The sequence below is a fragment of the Kogia breviceps genome, chromosome 2, assembly GCF_026419965.1.
Source record: "Kogia breviceps isolate mKogBre1 chromosome 2, mKogBre1 haplotype 1, whole genome shotgun sequence".
In the NCBI taxonomy this organism is placed as follows: domain Eukaryota; kingdom Metazoa; phylum Chordata; class Mammalia; order Artiodactyla; family Physeteridae; genus Kogia; species Kogia breviceps.
Window position 1 is genome coordinate 17,990,315 of NC_081311.1, and position 21,545 is coordinate 18,011,859.

The following is a 21,545-nucleotide window of genomic DNA, read 5'->3' on the forward strand; positions in this document are numbered from 1 at the left end:
TTCATTACCAGGGCCTGAGCACAGGACTACGTAGTCCTTTCCACACCATGCCTTGTTAATCTTCACAAGCCTGTGAGGAAGGGGTATCATCTCCACTTTTCAGATGAAAAAATGGAGGCTCAGAGAAGTCATTTAACTTCCTAAAGTCACACAGCCCATAAGCAGAGCTGAGATTTTCCCTCCAACTGACTTGACTGGAAAGCCAGGGATCTCTCCACCCATGCTGTGGTTCTTTAGCTCTACATGCTCACCATCTTCCTGGAGGTATGTCATGGGAGTTTGTAACATACATTTATCAGAGTGCTCATGTCTGGAAACAGTTAACTTTTAAATTAAATTGGGAGGAAGTTCTGTCACTCACCTGCTCATATGCTTTCTTGGGTAGAAATGAAAGGAAGGACAGAAGTGGGTGAGGAATATAGGGGCATGGAGGGTTGCAGGTGTGTGGTGTCGTGAAGAATGTTCTGGAACATGCTGCTAATACATGCAGAGTGTGTAGGAATTATTGTCATATTTTACTTTCCTATGCATTAAAGCACACACACACCTGTTTTCCAATGGGAAAGTCATCTGTCATTTGGTTGTGGCAGAATACAGGTTAAGAGTGGTCACAAACCACCTTGCTTTGGGGGACTTACTTGCGACTACTCTGACTGATTAGTAACAGCTTTAATCAGAATTCAGGTTTCCCGTTTTCCAGACCAAAACTTGTGTAACATTGCCACTTTTAAGATTTGGCCTGTGAATGTTGACTTACACGATACTTTAACTGAGAAGAAGAATTTGGCCACCTCAGAGAACCCCAAAGTCTTTACCTAAGACCAGTGAAATAAATAGCCCCAACCTTAAAGGTCTGCACTTTGCACATGTTTTTTCCTTAAGCCATTAATCCACGGTAGCAAATGGTTACTGAGGAAGTGCTCGTTAAATACTTTTTAGATGTATGACTGAACATCTACTGTGTACTTAGGGAGGGGGTCTTCACCCATTTTAGGAATCTGATGAAAGCTGTCCTTGTGGCAGACAAATGAACATCCTCAAAAATATTTAGACATTTTTAGAGGGTTATTGGACCTGCTGAAGTCTGCACATTGAGGTCGTAGACCCCAGGTGGAGAGCCCTTGATCTAAGGGCTCAACCTTGAATCAGACGGTTTCTGTTCTCGAGTCACTCATAACCTGGGTAGTTACCGCTTAACCATGAATTTCTCAGCCCATTTCATTTCAGGGTTGACAAGCACGATCTGGTAATGAAGTAAAATATGTTTCTCATTACAATTCTCATGGCACCGAGAAGAAAGCCATTCATTTTCAAGCTTTAAGAGAAAGGCTTTATGCCAAGTACCACGAGGGCACAAAGACATACCCCCCACAGTCTTTGCCCCCGAGGAGTCCTTTGTCTCCTGGGAAGTATGGACAGGGATTCCGAAACATAGCAATTTCAGGGTCTGATGAGTGGGACAGCTGATTAGCAGGGAGGGTGCCTGGTGGGCTCAGGTGAGAGGAGGGGAAGCTGAAGCCAAATCTCTGCTGAGGCCAAATCTCTGCAGTTCCTGTGATGGAGACTCAGAGCAGGGTTCCATGCAGGGTGAGTACTCAGATAATGTGGCTGTCAGATCTCACCCCTAGGGCCCAATACTACTGGAAATAATTGCAGAGTCGGGGTGGGGATCATGGAGCTGGGGGACCTGGGTAGGAATCCTGACTCTACCAGTCACTGCCTGGTGTCCTCAAGCCAGTTCCTTAATGTCTCTGAGCCCCCATTTCCTCATAAGGTTACTGAAAAAATTAGAAATAAGACATAATACAGTACATATTGGCTGCCTAACAGGTTAAGGTGTGTTAGTTTTCACCCCCTAGTAAGTCAGGGGCCAGGGTGTTGTTAGCTCCTCTGACGTGGCCCCCTGTCAAGTTGTCATGTCCGCCCAACTTCCCAGGCAGCCACTCATTCCTTCCAAGCCATTTCACCAGACAGCTTTGGGAAGGAGGAAGGAGCAGGGCATCTGGAAACTGGAACTTCAGTCCCAGTCCTCTCACTCACCAGTTTGTGAGTAGCTACTTAACACCTGTTCCTCAGTGTCCTCATCTGTAAAATGGGGATATGATATGTGTCTCACAGAGCTGTTGTGAAGATTAAGTGAGAGACTACATGTTGCAAAAAGTCAAGCCATTGTGAGTGATCTACAAAAATGCCTGTTGACACCATGATGATCTCACTGAGCCCAGGAGGAAGAGACGGGTCCAAGGCAAGGTCACCTGGCTTGTCGTCTCTGAAGAGAAGATGGAAAAAGAGATCAGAGGGAGCCTGGGGCTAATGATTTGGTGTATTCCCTTTCCTTGGGCCCATCAGAACAGAGCCACAAGGGGCCTTGAAAGGGGGAGAATGCACGTTTGCCCAGAGCCTGCTCTATGCCAGGCACTGAGGGAGGTGCTTTGTGTAAATGAGCTTATTTCATCCCGAGGTCAGCATGCTTATTGCATTTCAGAGATGATACAACTGAAGCCCAGGAGACCCTTTCAAGAAACTTGTAATCAGAATTGCCCTTGAGTGTAACAGAAGATGGTTTGTTCAGAGGGAAAAAAATGGAGATCAAAGACAGGTCAAGTGGAAGAGGAGAGAAGATGCAATCCTGGATCTTTCTGGCATCCTCTTTACAAAGACTTAGCATTTCACAGAATACTAACGTTTCAGAGCTAGAAAGGAGCATATGGAGATGATCTAGGTTAGATTCTCTTTTGTAAGTTGAGGTTCAGAGCCTGTTGGGGACTTGCCCAACTCATGGCTACAGAGCAGAGGGGGCTAGACTATAATTTCACCCTCTGGGCCCTGAATCCAGCCTTGCTTCATTGCCCCATTATTCCATACTTCTGTGTGTGCCTGTGTGTCTGACTAGGAAAGGGAAAACCTGGAGAGAAACATCTCTTTTGAGAGCATCACTCAAGTGAGAAGCTCAGGGATTCACTGAAAACATATCAGACATTTCAGCATTGCCGAGATGATTGTCGGTAACACTTGATAGGTTGCTGTTATGTCCATAACTTGTCTTTCTGGGTCTTGTGTAAGCAGGTCAGGTTGGCTCTGGGACCCTTGGCATTCACATGAGTTAACAGTGCTTTACTACAGCTACACGTTGCTGCTTGAACATTATTAGTTTTGAAAAATGCTGTCTGGTCTCAGACCTTGAGTTAAGCTTGGAACTGATAGTCAGAGCAGTAAAATGCAGTATAGATACAGTGAGCTGTGGACGTGACACACTGATCATTCATTCAGCACGTGTTTATGGAGCGCCTACACTTACTCTTGCTAAGCTCTTCTGTAGACCTTCCTAATGGAGGGAGAGGATCATAAATGACTAAGTAAAATATAGAATAGTGATAAGGAGAAGGTGACAGGAAGTTCTGGAGCTGGGGAGTTTAGAGTAGACCTCACTGAGAAAGGGACATTTGAACAAAGACTTGCAGGAGGCCGGAGAATGAGCCACAGCAGTGACTGAGGAGGAGTTGTTTTGGCCAGAGGGAAGCAGAAGCACAAAGTTCTAGAGACAGGAGCCTTCCTGGGAGATGGAGGACTAGCACAGAGGCCAGTGGGGCTGGATCAGTGCGTTAGGGAGAAGTCGTAGGACATGAGGTCAGAGTGGTTGGTACCAGGGCCCAGAGCATGGCAGGGACTTAGGGCTGGACCAGAGTGACAGCAGCTGGGGTGGGAGAGATGGTGTGATACTGAAATGTATTTTAAACATATCATCCAATGCAGTTTTAGTTAACAAATACGTGATGTGTGCTTTTGACATTCAAGGTAAATACAGCACAACTCTGGAGCGCTCACCATGAAGATGAAGCGATAAGAAAAGTAAAGAAATAGCTGCAATACGAGATTGTGTAAGGCTAAGCACCAAGAGGAGCAAATCACTGAGGGAAATCGTTCTTGTTCCGGGTCAGGGTCAGGGACAAAGGCTTTACTGAAATATGTGAAAGGTCTAGCCCAGGAGGCAGCCCTGTTCTTAGGATAAATATTAGTTAATTCACTTGGGCCCGAAGGATGCTGCTTTGCCCTCATCTGCAGAAAGATGATAATAATGACCATTGTTCTTTGAATTTTCTTTTTTTTTTTTTTTTTTCTCTTTTCCTTTCCTTTTTCTTTTTCTTTTTTGGCTTTAAACAACAGAACTTTATTGTCTCCCAGTTCCGGAGGCTAGAATTCCATAGTCAAGATGTCAGCAGAGCCACGCTCCCTGTGGCACCTGTAGGGGAATAAGAGTTCGCTTCTTCCTGGCTTCCTCCTGGCTTCCTCTGGTGGTTGGCCAGAGGTCCTTGGCATTCCTTGGCTTGTAATTGCCCCACTCAGATCTCTGCCTTTGTTGTCACATGGTGTTCTCCCTGTGTCTCTGTCTTCACTTGGCTGTCTTGCAATAGGACACCTGTCATATTGGATTAATAGCCCACCCTACTCGAGTAGGACCTCATCTTAACTAATTGCATCTGCAACACCCCTATTTCCTAATAAGTTCTCATTTTAATGTACCAGAAATCGTTAGGACTTCAACATATCTTTGCCGGGGTGGGGTGGGGTGGGGACAACACACTTCAACCCATAACACCAGCCTCATTTGATGATATTTCCCGTTAGGGATTTTTATAGTAAACTAGCTTTTTTTTTGCTGTCGTTCGTTAAGATTTTAGCAATTAATCCTCACACTAATTCCTTGAGGTGGGCCATTATCATCTCTCTTTTGCAGATAGGAAACTTGCTGAAGATCACACAACTTGAAGGATTTGGAGGCAGGGTTTGAACCCAAGCAGCTGACTCCTAGGCCTGTCCACTCATAGGGTTACTGTGAAGACGAAAGGAGTTATAGAATACAAGGGAGTAGTGGCCTCAAACCGATGGTTCTTGTGACAATAAAGTCATTAAACAAATACCAAGCACCTCCTGTATATTAGACGCTCTGTTGTGCTAGAAGATGCATGAGCCCAAGTAGACTCGGTCAGGAGTGGACCTTGCAGTCCATGGAAGACAGACACCAGTCCAATAACCACACAAATGTATGTGGCTAAGTACAAACTGAGGTTGGTGCTCTGAAGAAAACTGACCCGGTTTTAAGAACATTGAACCGGGAACTGGCCAAGATTGAGGGAGAGGGTTACCTCAAAATAATATGATAATTATTAGGAATGAGGCAGTGACTTGGGTGGGATTCAGTGTGTATGATAAGTAATCCGATAAATAAGTCATCCAGTGTTCTTTCCATACCATGGGCTGTGGCACGGCAGTGAATTGTGAAGTCAATTTGGTGGCTGCAGCTGGCATTTTAAAAATAAAATGGAATAGCATCAAACATCAGAGGCATTGTCCATAGGACGAGAGGTTGTGGAACTTTCAGTTTTACAGTATATGTGTGTGTTGAGTGTGACCTGAGTCCTTATGTAAAATATATTTCATAATGTGTTATCATCAAAGAAGTTAGAGAAACATTAGATGAGCTTTTGTGATCAGGTGGAGTCCTAAGTTTGAATCCCAGCCTTGCTTTACCTTTCCAGGGTCACTTTGGGCAGCTTATTTAATTTCTCCAAGCTGTCTCCTCTCCTGCAACGTAAGAGCGTCTCTCCGATCAGTTGCAGGCAAGGAATGAGTCAATGCCTGGCGAGTGTCTAGAACAAGGCCCTCTCCCTTTCCACAGTGGCTTGGTCATATTCGGGGGATGCTCACCTAGCTACGGCAGCCCCCTGCCCCCCACTTCCTCACACCTGTATCCTTTCTAGACAGTGAACACCCAGGGCCCCTTGCACCACGAAGCAACCTCTTTTTGTGCCCCACGTCACAACTCCTTGCCCGGCCCCCCAGCTTCAGGAGGTGGTGGTGGAGAGTTCTTTGCCCATTGCCAGTGTCAGGGCTTTTCTCTGAAGCTGAGGAAGCCTGCTCAGCCCACGTGTAGGTACAGCCTGGAGCTGGGGGCCCTTAGTGTCGCTGGAGAAACCCTCAACCAAGAGGAGAGTGGCTGACAGGTAAATGCCTCAGGCTCCAGTCCTTCAGACTCACATCCTATACCGTCCCTGGGGGGACTGGGCTCTGTTCCCCAAGGCGGTGACCAGCTCCATAATGTACCCTTAACTGACTTTCTCCCGGCTGGTCTTACTTTCCTATGTCCCTCATCCTGCTTCCTGGGATCTTTTCCCAACAAATTACCTGCTCCCAAGTGCTTCTTTCAGGCTTTACTTCCAGGGAACCGTCTGAAGTCAGGCCAGCACCTAAATAGGCTCAGGTAACTTTTCTCTAGAGCTCCCAGTTAAGGAAATTCCATCCAACCTGCTTGCTGGCTCTCACTTCCCTGGACGAATGAAAACTCAAAAGTGGGAGACAAGGAAAACCCAGAGAATCCACACTATATGTTGAGTTTTGGCAGCCGTCTCAGTTTGAGTTTGAGTTCGGGCTAGGCTGGTTCATGCTTCACATTCTTTTGCGTTCTGGAGGATTCACAGGGAGAAGTATTAATTAATTGCATCATAACAAATACATGAAAATAATGACAGTTGTCATTTAGTGAGCAACCTGTTCTATTAATCTTAAATGTTCTATTTCAACTTCTATTAATATTAATTTTATTAGAAATTTAAATGTAACATTTCAATTTTAATTTCTTTTTTAACAGCCTTCTTAAGATGTAATTCACATACCATACAAGTCACCCATTGGAAGTGTACAATTCAATGGTTTTTAGTCAATTTACAGAGTTGTTCAGCCATCACCACAATCAGTTTTAGAAGATTTTCATCATCACATAAAAAAATCCCTTATCCATTAGCAGTCCTTACTTCCTTCTCCCAAACATCCCCGCCCCCCAACCCCTGGCAACCACGAATCTATTTTCTATCTCCGTGGATTTGCCTCTTCTGGACAATTCATAGAAACAGAATCATTTGTGGTCTTTTGAGTTTGGCTTCTTTTACTCTGTATAATATTATCAAGGTTCATCGAAGTTGTAGCATGTATCAGTATTTGATTTCTTTTTATTACCAAATAACATTTTATTGTATGGATGTACCATGTATCTATTACTCTTTTTTTAATAGTCATAATCAACTTTTATTGATTTTACATAAACAGCTTAGAAACATGGAAACCATGTTTTCCCAACATATTTACGTTACAACACATGACATTTCTCTATGAAGTATTTGTTAAATCTTTTTGCAGAGGGAGTGGGGAAAAATGAAGAGAGAGGAGGGGAAATAAGATTTCAAAACTAATCTTCAGTGATAGGCCTAAATATTTGGCAATTATTTCCTTTTATAGAAAATCACAGGATTGTAACTTTGAAACATACCCAAAGTGCAGTGCATCAATTTAATTAAAAAACCAGTGGTGTCTAATATATTATTTGGGCATCAAATTTCCCTTTCTAAATATAATCAGGGTCATATAATTTTACACTTATTAAATAATGGTTGAAAACAATAACCATCAAAATCTTTAAATAATCCCATATCTGGATTAAGTCATGGTAGTAATAATATTTTCTAAAATTCCAATTTATTTTGTCATCAGTAAAACGTAACAGTTGACAACGTCTCCAGAGAGTAAGTTTTCTATGTGTAGGAAGACGATAATCTTATAACACCTGCTATTAATCAGGTCACTGAGCTACTAATACATTATATCACGATTTATTTTCACACTGATGTTTCCACTTCAACAAAGTCCAAGTAGTTGTTATCAATACCAATTCTGAGTACTTAATCATTAGTGAAACAAGGAACCATCTTCATATTAGTACTTTTTTGTTATGGTGTTTAGTCTTGATATCATTAAGCACAATGAATTTTACTTAATGAATATTGATGAATTAAGGCAAAAGGACATAACCTAGTCCCCTCAATAATTTATCCTCTACCTTTTAAAAAACTGTCGTTGAGGCTATACAAATTACAGATCTACTGGCTGGAAAGACACAACTTCTCCCTTAGACCAACATTCAGTATTTTGAGCACGAGGTTGAAGTCATGGTGTTCACGGCATGTTCCCTTGTTCTACCATTATGGTTGTTCCTCACCTGTACCCACAATACTGATTTTCAAATGATACTGTTCACTTGCTATGCGACCTGGCTGTAGATTATTTTCCTTGATTAAAAATATTTAATAATTGGGCAATAATCTACCCAGTCTTTTAAAACTCTCCATTGAATAATTTTTCATTTTTACAACCACTTACTGCATGGCTGTTGTGCTTTTCTTCTGTCATCTTCTTCACATAATTAAGTGGTCCGTTCCCTTCAAAGGAGGAGGGATTTTTGAATGAGCCTCCAGTTCTATCCCACAATGTGAAATACTGTCCATAGTTATAGTCAAAGAGCATGTGGTGGTCTGTATGGTGAGCTGAGCCATTAATAAATGGCCTGAAGACACGGGGAACACGAAAATCACCATCATGAATAGAAATTGTCCAGATATTGACCAAGACGTACAAACCTAAAGAAACTACCTTGTGTAATGGGAAGATAAATGGGTATATGTGGTAAGGTAGACCCTGAAGGAAGCCATCCAGAGGATGAAAAGCATGATTTGCAAATGGAGTTGGAATCTTTCAGATATGATGAGGTTTGTGTAAGCGCTTATATACAAGTCTATGATGAAGGCCTCTGTGAATCCAGTAGATCAGCATGTCAGTGAAAAAGAGAAAGGATAGTACGCTAGCAAGGAATCGAAACCAGCCGTATGGAAACTCCTCTATGCTGTCATATAGTTTGCTGTAACCTCTCACCTCTAGCAGGAACACTGAGACCGTGAGGATGCTTATCCATGGCGTTGACTGGACAGAATGCATAATCTCTCGATAGACTTGGTTCTTTAAAAATTGTGGGTGTTTCATTAATGAATGATCATAGACAAAATAATAACTCAGCATTGCGAGTAAGAAGTAAAGGATATAAGCACCGAGATTTGTTATAATCGGGAGACTGACAGCTTGTCGGAAGATGCTGTCCTCTGGCCATGTGGCTGGATATATGTATGGTGTAAAAAAATAATAGTCTGCAGCATTGAGTACAAGATCCATCTTAGCCCCTAGAGAGGGTCTGCAGCCGGCTGCCGATTCGGTTCCTGTGGGGCCCCGGCTGTTCCAGCTACTCTCTATTACTATTTTTTGTTTGTTTGTTTGCGGTACGCAGGCCTCTCACTGCTGTGGCCCCTTCCGCCACGGAGCACAGGCTCTGGACGCACAGGCCCAGCGGCCATGGCTCACGGGCCCTGCTGCTCCGCGGCATGTGGGATCCTCCCGGACCGGGGCAGGAACCCGCGTCGCCTGCATCAGCAGGCGGACTCTCAACCACTGCGCCACCAGGGAAGCCCGAAAATTCACTTCTTGCAGGAAGACTTCCTGGCCTGCCTGAGCACCAGTCCTCTTCCCCCTCACATACCACCCGCCCAGTCTGTCTCCTTCCTTGACCTAGGTTTGCCCCCAGCTTGTATCACTACCTAACATCTGCCATCCTTCTTCATCATGTGTCTTCCCCACCATAATATCAGCTACAGGAGAACAGATTTTGATTTGTTGAGTTTGCTAGTGTAGCCCCAGCACCCAGAATGCTTTGCAAGATGTTGTGAAAATATTTGTTGAATCAATGAATGAATGAATGAATGAATGAATGATGTGGGGAATGGGGAAAGTCTATATTGTCTGGCTTGTCATATCCACTGTCTGCTTTCTGGGCTCAACCCTGGTGGGGATTTCCCAGCCTCTGAGAAGCCAGTTTCCTCCTCCCCTGCATCTTCCCACCCCCAGATCTTTAGATGTCTCATCAGCTCCTTTGAATTTGCATATGCCCCACACGAGGAGGTCCGCCACAAAGGGCCTAGAGTTCCAGAAAAGGCACACTTTAAAAAAACTTTTTTTTTTCTTCCTGTCTGCATAAAGTGCAGAGGCCTGGCCGAACAGCAGTGCGATGGGTAACAAGTGATGGCAGGTCCCATCCGCAGTAGGTGCTCGGATGCCTGCTGAGAGGAGCCACTAGGAAAGCTGAGATTCAAAGGTGTTACCTCAGCTCACAGCTCCATCCTGGGAGTGAGGTACCATTCAAATGTCATGTTTCGGAATCTGAACACACTCCACTCCACCTTCTTTTAGGTTTTAAAAGCTCATCAAGGAAGGGAGAAGTAGAATCTGGAGGAATTGGTATATGCATAGATGTTGTAGATCCCTGCCCACCCATCTATCTCTACAGGGCAAACCCTGAGGGTTGTTTATAACGTGCAAGGGGGTCCAGTAGAGGTGCTGACACAACACATAGAGGACGAGGGCTTTGTCATTTTCTTCTACACTTGACACGGTTGCTTAAATGTGCTAAGGCAGGCAACAGCATAACTTAAGATGTTGGGTTTGTTTGGGGCCTGAGCAGCAAGTGGTCTAATAAATTGGGACTGGTTGGTTCTAACCCTCTACTCACCTCCAACTTGCTGTGTGACCTTGAATGACATTCCCAGCCTCTCTGAGCCTTAGGCTGATCCTCTACAAAGATCATCATCCACTGGCAAATTACAACATCAAGTTGTTTTCAAAGGTTGGGCTACTGCTCAGTGCCTTTACAAGGAGATGTCTGAGAAGTAAAAGCCTTTGTGTACAATTTGCCTGAGGCCTAAAGCGGAAGTGAGAAACAGCTGAATATCTGGTGTGTCAAGTTCTCAGTAGAGATGTGAACATCTTTTGCAAAGCTTCAGGCACCGGCCCGATGGCTTCCTGTCAGTATTTTACATCTGAATGCCCGGCTCAGTTGGACTTGTCAGTTTCCATTTCTCCCTTGTCAGTGGCGGGATCGGAGGACTCATGTGAGGGAGCCAGACTCCATCCTTGACTTTCTTCTCTACACACGTCTAATCACCAGTTTTGAGCAATTCCCTGTCCTAAATTGCCTCCAAGCTACCCACTTGTCTCCATTCCCCTGGACACCACCGTGACCCAACTCCCCACCCCACCCAACGCCCGGTTCCTGCAATAGCCCCCTAATCCTGTGTCCTCCCTGGTTTGCAGAGCAGCTAGAGTGATGGCTGGAGTTAGACTAGGGTCACGGCCCCCCTCTCCCGCTGCAGCTGCTTAAGCTCTTCAAAGCCTCTCCACCGCTCTCCTATAAAGTCCCAATTCTTCCTTTGACTCTCACCGCCTCTGTGTTCATCTCTGCAGCCCTTCTGCCTCCTGCACGTTATAACCCTGGCCACATGGGATCATTTGCCCCCACCCCCCTTCCCACATCTATCCCTCACATGTGCTGTGCTTCTGTTTGGAACCAGCATCTTTCCCATCTTCACCTGGGGAACTCCCACTTGATCCTTAGGGCTCTCGATACGGGAGGCACTTTCTCCCCTCCAGTTTCCCTGATCTACTCTCTCTGGCTTAGGCTGATATTTCTCCTCCTGTGCTAACTGAGACATCTGCCTGGAATGCTAGTCTGAGAAGGTTTGGGAGACCAAGGTGAGTGAGAAAGAGAGCTGTGACTGGTTGAAGGCATTTGCAATGGGAGGAGGGGTGTGTGTGTGCAGTTAAGCCTTCACCACCTGATATGATCCTTCCCCTTGCCTATGTCTAGCTCCCCCCCCCACCATGAAATCCTCTGACTGCTTCTGTTGACATTGATCTCACCTCCTCCAAATGCCTTTGGGTAGAATCAAAGCCACAGAGCTAGCCCTGAATTCTTCCATAATTGCGTTAGGCATCATTTCTGTCTCCTGAGGCTGGATGCTCCTAGGAAATAAAAAAAACTTCTAATGGAGTCTTCTCTGTTCCCCATCCAGCAGGGCTGGAAAATAGTTGCTGACAGCTGGCTGGCTGCCTGCACCCCTTCGCTCTGGATCCCCCGTGCCCTGTTGATGGTCACGTGTCCCCTTCCCCACAGGCTCTAAGACCCTGTGCTTCCAGTGCTCTGATCTCATCTCCTGCTGTAGCCTGCCTATGTCATGCTTGAGCTTCTCACGGTTCCCCCACTTCCCACTGTTCAAGTTCATTTCAAATGTCACCTCCTGGAAGACCCTTTCCTGACTATCCTGCTCCATTATGACTCTCTAGAAAGTTACCCTGCTTAACGTACTTTAGACCATGTGTCTTCTTTTGCTGTGTTTCCTTTTTTCTTACTGTCTGGCTCCCCCGCCCCTATGCCCCCCAAATATAAACTCCCACATTTTGTCTGTCTTGTTCTCACTGTATCCCCAGACCAGGCACTGTGGCTGAATGGATGGATGAGTGAGTGAATGAATGAATGAACGAATAGGCGAACGCCTGAGCAATGGGCTGTCTGTCATTGAGACTGATCCAGTAGGGGGGCATCTTTTACCAGACTGTTAATTTCCGAGGCCTTTGGAATTACAGCATCTGGCTCTGCACATTCAGGAGAATTGTAGATGGCCTCTTGCTTTCTGGGAGAAAGCAGTGGAAAGAAAGAAAAGAGAAAGAGAGAGAAGGAAAGAGAGAGAGAGAAGGAAATGGTTGCTGGATTTGAGTGTGCACTGGGCCACCTGAAAGGCAAAGGAGCCATCAGCCACTGTTCTGCTCCCCAGCTCCTCCCACTCCTGGAAAGAAAGGAGGCTGGGAAAGTGTCCCTTCCGGTGGCCATATTTGCTGAAAAACAATAAGCCACGTTTCACAGCTGACGCACCAGAAAGGAACATATACCCCCCCTGATGGGCTCTGAGCCTTGGACTTGAGAATCCCCTGAAGATGTTAAGGGAGTTTAATATTTCCCAGCAGAAAGTGTTTTTGGAGAAAGGAAACGGGGAGGGAGGGAAGCATTTTCCTGTATCCTTTTTGGTCTTAACAAACCAGGCCTGTTCCTCCAGTGAATGCTTTGTGTTTTTTTTTTCTGCAGTTTATTCTCAAAGCCTGTTCAGTGATGCTCAAAGGCTGTCTTTCCTCCAGGACCAGGCAGAGAACTTCTTAACCTGAGACAGCTGTTTGTTTCTAATATTTTTTACTGTGATAAGTTTGGAAAATACCAAAAAGCAGAATTTTAAGGAAATTAAAACAATCTATATTCCTAGCACTCAGAGGTAAATCTCCAGGCTTTTGCTTCTCTCGTATATGCTTATGAAATTTGGGAACATGTCATATATACTGCTTTCTCATTTGACAATATGTCATAAACCATCATGAACATTCTTACTTAAGAGAAAGTGTTTTTGTTTTCTTATTACAAAATAATATACTTTTGCTATAGAGAACTAAAAAAATAAAATGAAATGAACAAAAAAAACCCAGATAGCACAGAGAAATTTTAAAAATCTGTAATTTTACAATTCAGAGGTAATCACTATATAATAGGTGCCTAACTATTCTTTAAAAACATATTCCTAATATATATAAAATATAAATATATCTAAAAGCTATTCTTAAAAGGATAAAAATTGAGCCATGTTGTACATTCAGTGAGGCCAGGGAAATAGTCTCTCATAATATGACCATTTAAAATCAAGTACATTTCATATATAACATGATTATTATGTGATGGAATATGCCAGTAGCTCCAGTGAAACTTATGTAAATCACCTTCTCCCTTGCTTTTCTCTACTATGGAGCCTGAAAAGTGAAAGATACTCAGCTTCCCTTGTTGCTGAGGGTGGTCATGTTATTTATTCTGATTAGTAGGACAAAGGCAGTTCCCTGAGAAAGCCTTCTGTTCTCAAATAAAATGACAATAACTTAAAAAGAGAGGACTTTTTGCCATTTACACTATCATTTCTTTTTTTTTTTTAACACTACCATTTCTTTTTCCTTCTTGGAATGTGGATGTGATGCCTAGAATGCAGCAGCCATTTTGAAAATACGAGGACAAAATCCACAAGCAAAGGACAGTATAGCAGGAGAATAGTAGAAACTATTGATGATTTTCATGATAACTTCTCTAGCTCTGAACTGGAGTAAGAAAAATATGCTCCATACTTGTTTAAACCACTATTTGTGAGTTTTACTGTTACTATCTGTGATTGCTCTCCTACCTGATTTGAGATGTGTATAAAATCCAGCATTATACAAGTCTGCCCTGTATCTCTCCACGCTCCATGCAAAATTACCAACTCTCATATTCGAACTTGGTGGGGCCACGTTCACAATAATATGCTTAATCCAGGAAGGTACCTATTTCTGATGTTCATTTCAGTGGGAGTTCATAACATCTGGCTATCTTCACTCAATTATTTTTATGTAGGTTTGTAATTTTTCTGCCTTCAAACCCCCTTCAGTGACCAACTTACCATCCCAAGTCAAGAGCTGAGCTGTATATTTCTTTGTACCAACCCATAGCACAGTGCTTTGTGAAAGGTAGGTACTCAATAAATGAGTGGTTTGATTGTCTGATTTTAATTCTCTGATTTCTTGGTTACAGAATATGTAAGAATTGCTGAGACTATTGATTTAGACATCTTTACAGAATGCACGAACACAAAACGATGTTTGTTTTTTAAGATGCTAAGCAGAGTGGTCAAAATGACCCTCCTGTACTCTTTTGTTTAAGGACTATTTCCAGCTGCCCATTAGCCATCATTTAATTATTGTTACCAGCCATATATCTCAGTCCAGTGGTAAGATTAACCTTTTGAAAGAAAGGTTTTGTTTGAAAAGATCTGGAAATGATTAGTGAGGCAGCTATGGCACTGCTCATGTCTTCTCCTGATAACAAATGGGAGGTGGTCAATTAGTTGCGCTATGCTTGGTCCTATGGTCTCTTGTAATTGAGGGTCTGGTGTTCGTGCCTGTCTGAGCAGGCGGTGAGTCAGCAGGGAGCCTCACGGCAAGGCAGACAGAGAGGGAAGAGGGTAGTGTGGTTGCCCAATAAGTCTTCAGAACAAATTGATCTGAACTGTTTGTGGTTCCAAAAGTCACCATGTAGCTGTCCTTGGTGTGTCATTGGGCAATGGTTGGGGGTGGGGGTGGGAACCTTGACCTCTGCCTGTCCACTTGCAGCAGCAGGGTGAGAGCCAACCGTTCAATGAGTAGCTTCAGTTCGTGTCTTGTTTGCCTGGCTCAATCCATCTCCTTCAGCCATGGGGGCCAGCACAACAAGGAAGAACCCACTGGAGAGGTTAGTCCTGTGGGCTTCTCCCTGGTGGGAGGCCAGAGAGCTAAAAGCCAAGGCCACTTGGTGGCTGTAGGAGCCGAAGGGGCTTTGGCCTCACAGCCCATTAGGTGAATCAATTCAGCAAGAGAAGAACAGGGGCAGCCGATGGCCGGGGTCCCGGAAGGCGAGGTGCCAGGGGGAGGGTGAAGCAGGAGAGAGGCTTCAGGGCTTAGTTGGAAAGAACAGAACAGAGAAACAAATTCTCTTATGCTCCTTCATCCCCCAAACTAATTGTCCTTAAGAAGTAAAAGGCCACAGTTAACGGACTCTCCTTTATGCAGAGACCACATTTACAGAAACACCGTAAGTCATTTTCTTATAGAGGCCTCAGGAGACGGACCACAGGAAGTAAAGGAGGAAGATGCTGGCTGGGTTAGAAAGGATCATGGATGTCTGCACATAAAGGGATTTGGAGGTCATGTAGGCTACCAGCTGCCTTTCATGGAAACGCTCAAGGGAGGGAGAGTGCTGTGCCCAAGGTCACGCTGGTTCAGGGTACAACCTGGCTTTTTTATGCCAGACCCGGTGATCCTTTTCCACATCTCTTCCAAGCCTCCTTTTATATTTCCAGTGGGAAACGGCTCCCTACTCCCCTTCAGCCTCTGGGTTCTAACTCCTGTGCTCTGCAAATCCCTTTCCCTTCCCCTCCCATCCTCTGCCCATTGATGACCTTCCTTAATAAGGGAAAAGGAAATAAGTATAGAGCCCAGAGGTGGCTTGGTGCTTGGCAATTGGGTGAGTGGTTATACAAGCAGAGCATTTACGGGGAAATGAACATTATCTAAGATTCAGTCTGCTGACCATGACACTGTCTTGGGCCTAGAAATTGATTTCAACATAAGGAAGATCTTATTACCTTCATTTAAAGAATAAAGAAATAGGCTTCCCTGGTGGCACAGTGGTTGAGAATCTGCCTGCCAATGCAGGGCACACGGGTTCGAGCCCTGATCTGGGAGGATCCCACATGCCGCGGAGCAACCAAGCCCGTGAGCCACAACTACTGAGCTTGCGCGTCCGGAGCCTGTGCTCCGCAACGAGAGAGGCCGCGATAGTGAGAGGCCCGCGCACTGCGATGAAGAGTGGCCCCCGCTCGCCGCAACTAGAGAAAGCCCTCGCACAGAAACGAAGACCCAACACAGCCAAAATAAATAAATAAATAATTAATAAACTCCTACCCCCAACATCTTAAAAAAAAAAAAAAAAAAAAAAAAAAGAATAGGGGCTTCCCTGGTGGCGCAGTGGTTGAGAGTCCGCCTGCCAATGAGGGAGACGCGGGTTCGTGCCCTGGTCCGGGAGGATCCCACATGCCGCGGAGCGACTGGGCCCGTGAGCCATGGCCGCTGAGCCTGTGCGTCCGGAGCCTGTGCTCCGCAACGGGAGAGGCCACAGCAGTGAGAGGCCCGCGTACCACAAAAAAAAAAAAAAAAAAAAAAAAAAAAAAAAAAAAAAGAATAAAGAAAATGAGGCACCATGAAGGAAAGCACTTTGCTCAAGCTCACAATGGTCATGTGTAACTGAATAGGGGGCCCTGATTGACTCTACTGCAGCTTGTGGCTTCAGCATAGAAGAGAACAGCTTAGTGAGGTGCAGAATGTATTTAATTTATTTACATTTTGCTTCCATTGTAAACTGGGAGGTCAGTAGCATCTTTTTCACGCATAAGGAAGTGTGGAAGTCCCTGGTGTTAGTGGAGCTCAGGCACTTTAGTTGTCGGGGTCCTCGGAGAAACGGGTGCTAAAGGAGTAGATGTGGACGAGGTTTATCGGGGGTAATGCTTCCGAAGGATAAAGGGGCAGTGAGCAGAAGTAGGCAGGCCTTGGACCAGGATTCAGGTCTGAATCCTGTGAAAGGAGAGAGAGAAGGAAGAGGTCAAGGTTCCTGGGGCAGGAAGAGCCTCAGGCCACAGTGCATCTCTGGACCGTCTCCGCTGGACTGATGGAGGAATGCCCCAGGGGGCAGGAAAGCACTGGCTCTAGGGCCCCCCTTGTGCCCAGCCACTAGCCAGCAGCAGCCTGGGGGAAGTGTGGCCTTGGTGGGAATGTGCGGTGGTCCAAAGGGGCGCACCTAGAGGCTGTCAGTCAACCATGCTCCTGCAGCAGGTTCTCTCGAAGGTGAAGCTGAGCTGTGCACCTCTGTGGCTGCCACGGCGTGCAATGTTTGCCTGCACACCCCGTGTCAGGTTCCATGCTTAGCCTGGAGGCTACAGAGATCTGAGGAACATTGTTCCCATCCCCCAGGGAGCTCAGGATCTAGCTGGGAAGACCAAACATGCACGCCTGAGGGAGGGAATGTGTGTTAAATAATGGCAAAGGTAAAAATAACAGGTGAGTGATGGAGCAGTTTGAAATTGTGGGGAGTGATGTGCGCTGGTGGTTCAAAGAGGGATCCCTGGAGGAAAGCTTGGGATGTTCCCATTAGACAATATGATAGGCGTGTGTTCCAGGTGTTCTGCATCGTTTCAGCCTTCCCCATGCCCACGTGATGCCTCCATCCATTCGGCATTCACCAAGGACCTACCAACCATGAGGCTCCATGTCAGGAACAGTAATTATGTGGGTCATCAACAAGCTTACAATATTGAAGGGCCTTGTAGTCTGATGAGTCATTTCAAAAAACACACCTGTAGAAGTATGTGTGACTTTGTGTGGGGCTCCTAACAACGGAAGTCCTGCTAATATCCATGGTGAGGCACAACAATGGCAAAGCCATTCACTTCATTACCATGTATCCGTTAAGCTCTGTAAAGCACGATGTGGTAGTAGGAAGTCTTTTCTTTCCATTCATCATAAAAGAAAAAAAAAAAAAGAAAAATCATATACATAGAAAAAAACATGAAAAAATAGAATAACAAATCATATAACAGACCATGAACACACACATCAACCAGCTTCAACAATTATCGGCTCACGGCAAATATTCTTTCACCTTTAGCCTCATCTAGCTCCACCGTCTTGTTTTATTTTGGAGCAAATCCTCCACATCATGTAATTTCACTGGTGAATATTTTAGTATATATCTCTGAAGAATAAGGATGCTGTTCTTCTTTTAAAACATATCCACAATACTAGTATCATGCATTTAAATTTCCTGAACCTCAATTTTCTTATCTGTCAAATGGGCATAATGATATCTATCCTGCAGGGCTGTTAGAGTTTTATATAGAGTGCTCAGTCTAGTAGCTAACCACAGTCATGTTCATATTATAATGTGTATGATCTTTGCTAGGCAATGTGGAGGAAAATAAAAGAAGCCCAAAGCATGATTTCTGACCCCAGACTTTCCAGTCTAATTAGAAAAACTAAGAAACGTTAGTTGTGTGTATTAGTTCTGCTTTCATAGGACACTTTGCACGGGAAATGATATTTAGTGAATTTGGCTTTCTGCCATGAAATGCAGTGACATTTTCATATGTTCAGGATTTATATCAAGGGAGAAATGCTTACTTAAATAATTAGTCTCAGTAACAAAGGACCAAACAGAATCCCAATTCTTGAATTGCCCAATTCTTCTTCTTTTGAATAGAATTAAATTACATTACCTGAATTTTTTAACACTTATACACATATATTCTTTCTTTCTTACACAATCTACACCTAACATCACACAAACATATAAAATCTGTCTTGCACACACACAGGTCTTGCATCTTTTTTTATACACTTTTGACTTGGTGATGTGGTAGCTTTTATAATTTCCAATTACTGAACCTTTTGAGTTGAATTTTGTCAGTCTTATCAGTTCATATTATTACTAATGGTTTTTATGTCTCAAGATCTGTATTAATTCCCTCAGAGTACTGGCCATTCATATAAAATTCCCTGGACAATTATTCAGCAGCAGGAAGTGTTTTTATTCTGGTAGCAAACACTATTTCATGCTAATACCCTTGTGTCTCAGGGTTTGTACAAGTACAAAGAAGAAAGGGCACTGAATTCAATAGCTTGGCCTTTCCTTTTATTTTCTGTCAGCAATTTTCAGTTGGTTTTTTCCTTGTAAGCCATTTGGAAAATGAGCAATTTTTATTTTCCGAATGATACCAAGCTCCAAATAATATAAATTACAGGGGTCAGTGCTTAGGAATCATGATGAAAACTCAACGACAAAAAAACCAAACAACCTGATTTGAAAATGGGCACAGGGCTTGAATAGACATTTCTCCAAAGAAGATGTACAAATAGCCAATAAACACATGAATGGATGCCCAGGATCGCTAATCATTAGGACAAGGCAAATCAAAACCACAATGAGATACCGTCTCTTACCCATCAGGATAGCTACTATGAAAACAAAACAAAACAAAACAAAACAGACAAACAAAAAAATTCCAGAAAATAACAAGTGTTTGGGAGAATGTAGAGAAATTGGAACCCTTGAATGCTGTTAGTGGGAATGTAAAATGGTACAGCTGCTATGGAAAACAGTATGGCAGTTCCTCAAAAAATTAAACATAGAATTATGACATGATCCAGCAATTCCACTTCTGCGTATATACCCAAAAGAATTGAAATCAGGGACTCAGTGAGATATTGTACACCCATGTTCATAGCAGCATTATTCACAACAGCCAAAAGATGGAAGCAAACCAAGTGTCCATGGATGGATGAATGTGTAAACACAATGTGGTATATTCATACAATATTGTACAGCCTTAAAAAGGAAGGAAATTCTGATACAGGCTACAACATGAATGCACCCCGAAGACGTTAATGCTAAGGGAAATAAGCCAGTTACAAAAGAACAAATACTGTATAATTCCACTTACACGAGGTACCTAGAGTAGTCAAACTCACAGAGACAGAAAGTAACACAATGGTTTCTAGGGCCTGGGAGTGGGAGAAATGAGGAGCTGTTGATTAATGGGTACAGAGTTTGAATTTTGCAAGATGGAAAATGTTCTGTGGAGGGATGGTGGTGGCGTTTGCACAATAATGTGAAAGTACTTAATGCCACTGAACTGTACACTTAAAAATGATGATGATGATAAATGCTGGCGAGGGTGTGGAGAAAAGGGAGCCCTCCTGCACTGTTGGTGGGAATGCAAATTGATACAGCCACTATGGAGAACAGTGTGGAGGTTCCTTAAAACACTACAAATAGAATTACCATATGACCCAGCAATCCCACTACTGGGCATATACCCTGAGAAAACCATAATTCAAAAAGAGGCATGTTCATTGCAGCACTATGTACAATAGCCAGGACATGGAAGCAACCTAAATGTCCATTGACAGATGAATGGATAAAAAAGATGCGGCACATATATACACTGGAATATTACTCAGCCATAAAAAGGAATGAAATTGAGTTATTTGTAGTGAGGTGGATGTCTGTCACACAGAGTGAGGTCTGTCACACAGAGTGAAGTAAGTCAGAAAGAGAAAAACAAATACCGGATGCTAACACATATATATGGAATCTAGAAAAATAGTACTGATGAACCAAGTGGCAGGGCAGGAATAAAGATGCAGACGTAGAGAACGGACTTGGGGACACAGTGGGAGGAAGGGGAGGCTGGGACAAAGTGAGAGAGTGGCATGGACATATATACACTCCCAAATGTAAAACAGATAGTTAGTGGGAAGCAGCCGCATAGCACAGGGAGATCAGCTCGGTGCCTTGTGACCACCTAGAGGGGTGGGACGGGGGGGTGGGAGGGAGACGCAAGAGGGAGGGGATATGGGGATATATGTATACGTATAGCTGATTCACTTTGTTATACAGCAGAAACTAACACAATATTGTAAAGCAATTATACTCCAACAAAGATGTAAAAAACAAACAACCCCCCCCAAAAAAATAAATAAACAAAAAAATGATGGTGATGAAGGGAAAGGAGGAGGGGCAATATAAGGGTAGGGAATTAAGAGGTACAAACTATTATGTTTAAAATAAGCTAGGGCTTCCCTGGTGGCGCAGTGGTTGAGAATCCGCCTGCCGATGCAGGGGACACGGGTTCGTGCCCCAGTCCGGGAAGATCCCACATGCCGCAGAGCGGCTGGGCCCGTGAGCCATGGCCGCTGAGCCTGCGCGTCCGGAGCCTGCGCTCTGCAACGGGAGAGGCCACAACAGTGAGAGGCTCGTATACCAGAAAAAAAAAAAAAAAAAAGCTATAAGGATATATTGTACAATGCAGGGAATATAGCCAATATTTTATAATAACTATAAATTGTGAATTACATATGGTATATCTATAACTTATGTAATATTGTGCATCAACTATATTTCAATAAATTTTTTTTAAAATAGTAATAATGGTAAATGTCATGCTATATGTATTTTACCGTAATTAAAATTTTAAAATATTTGTAGTTAAAATGAGTCACTAATATAGACTTTAATATACCAGGAGCTGGGTTTTTGTTTTGGGTTTTTTTTTTTTTTTTTGGTTTTATTGGGTCTTAGTTGTGGCATGCATGCGGGATCTAGTTCCCAGACGTGGGATGGAACCCGGGCCTCC

The 21,545-nt window shown here is 43.9% G+C and overlaps 1 protein-coding gene and 1 pseudogene across 2 annotated transcripts in view; one reads left to right on the plus strand and one right to left on the minus strand.

The window, feature by feature from the left end:
* GPAM (glycerol-3-phosphate acyltransferase, mitochondrial) overlaps positions 1-21,545 on the plus strand; it is a 131,845-nt gene that overhangs the window by 39,164 nt on the left and 71,136 nt on the right. The window lies entirely within an intron of this gene.
* LOC131749987 (lathosterol oxidase pseudogene) lies at positions 8,164-9,051 on the minus strand (annotated as a pseudogene).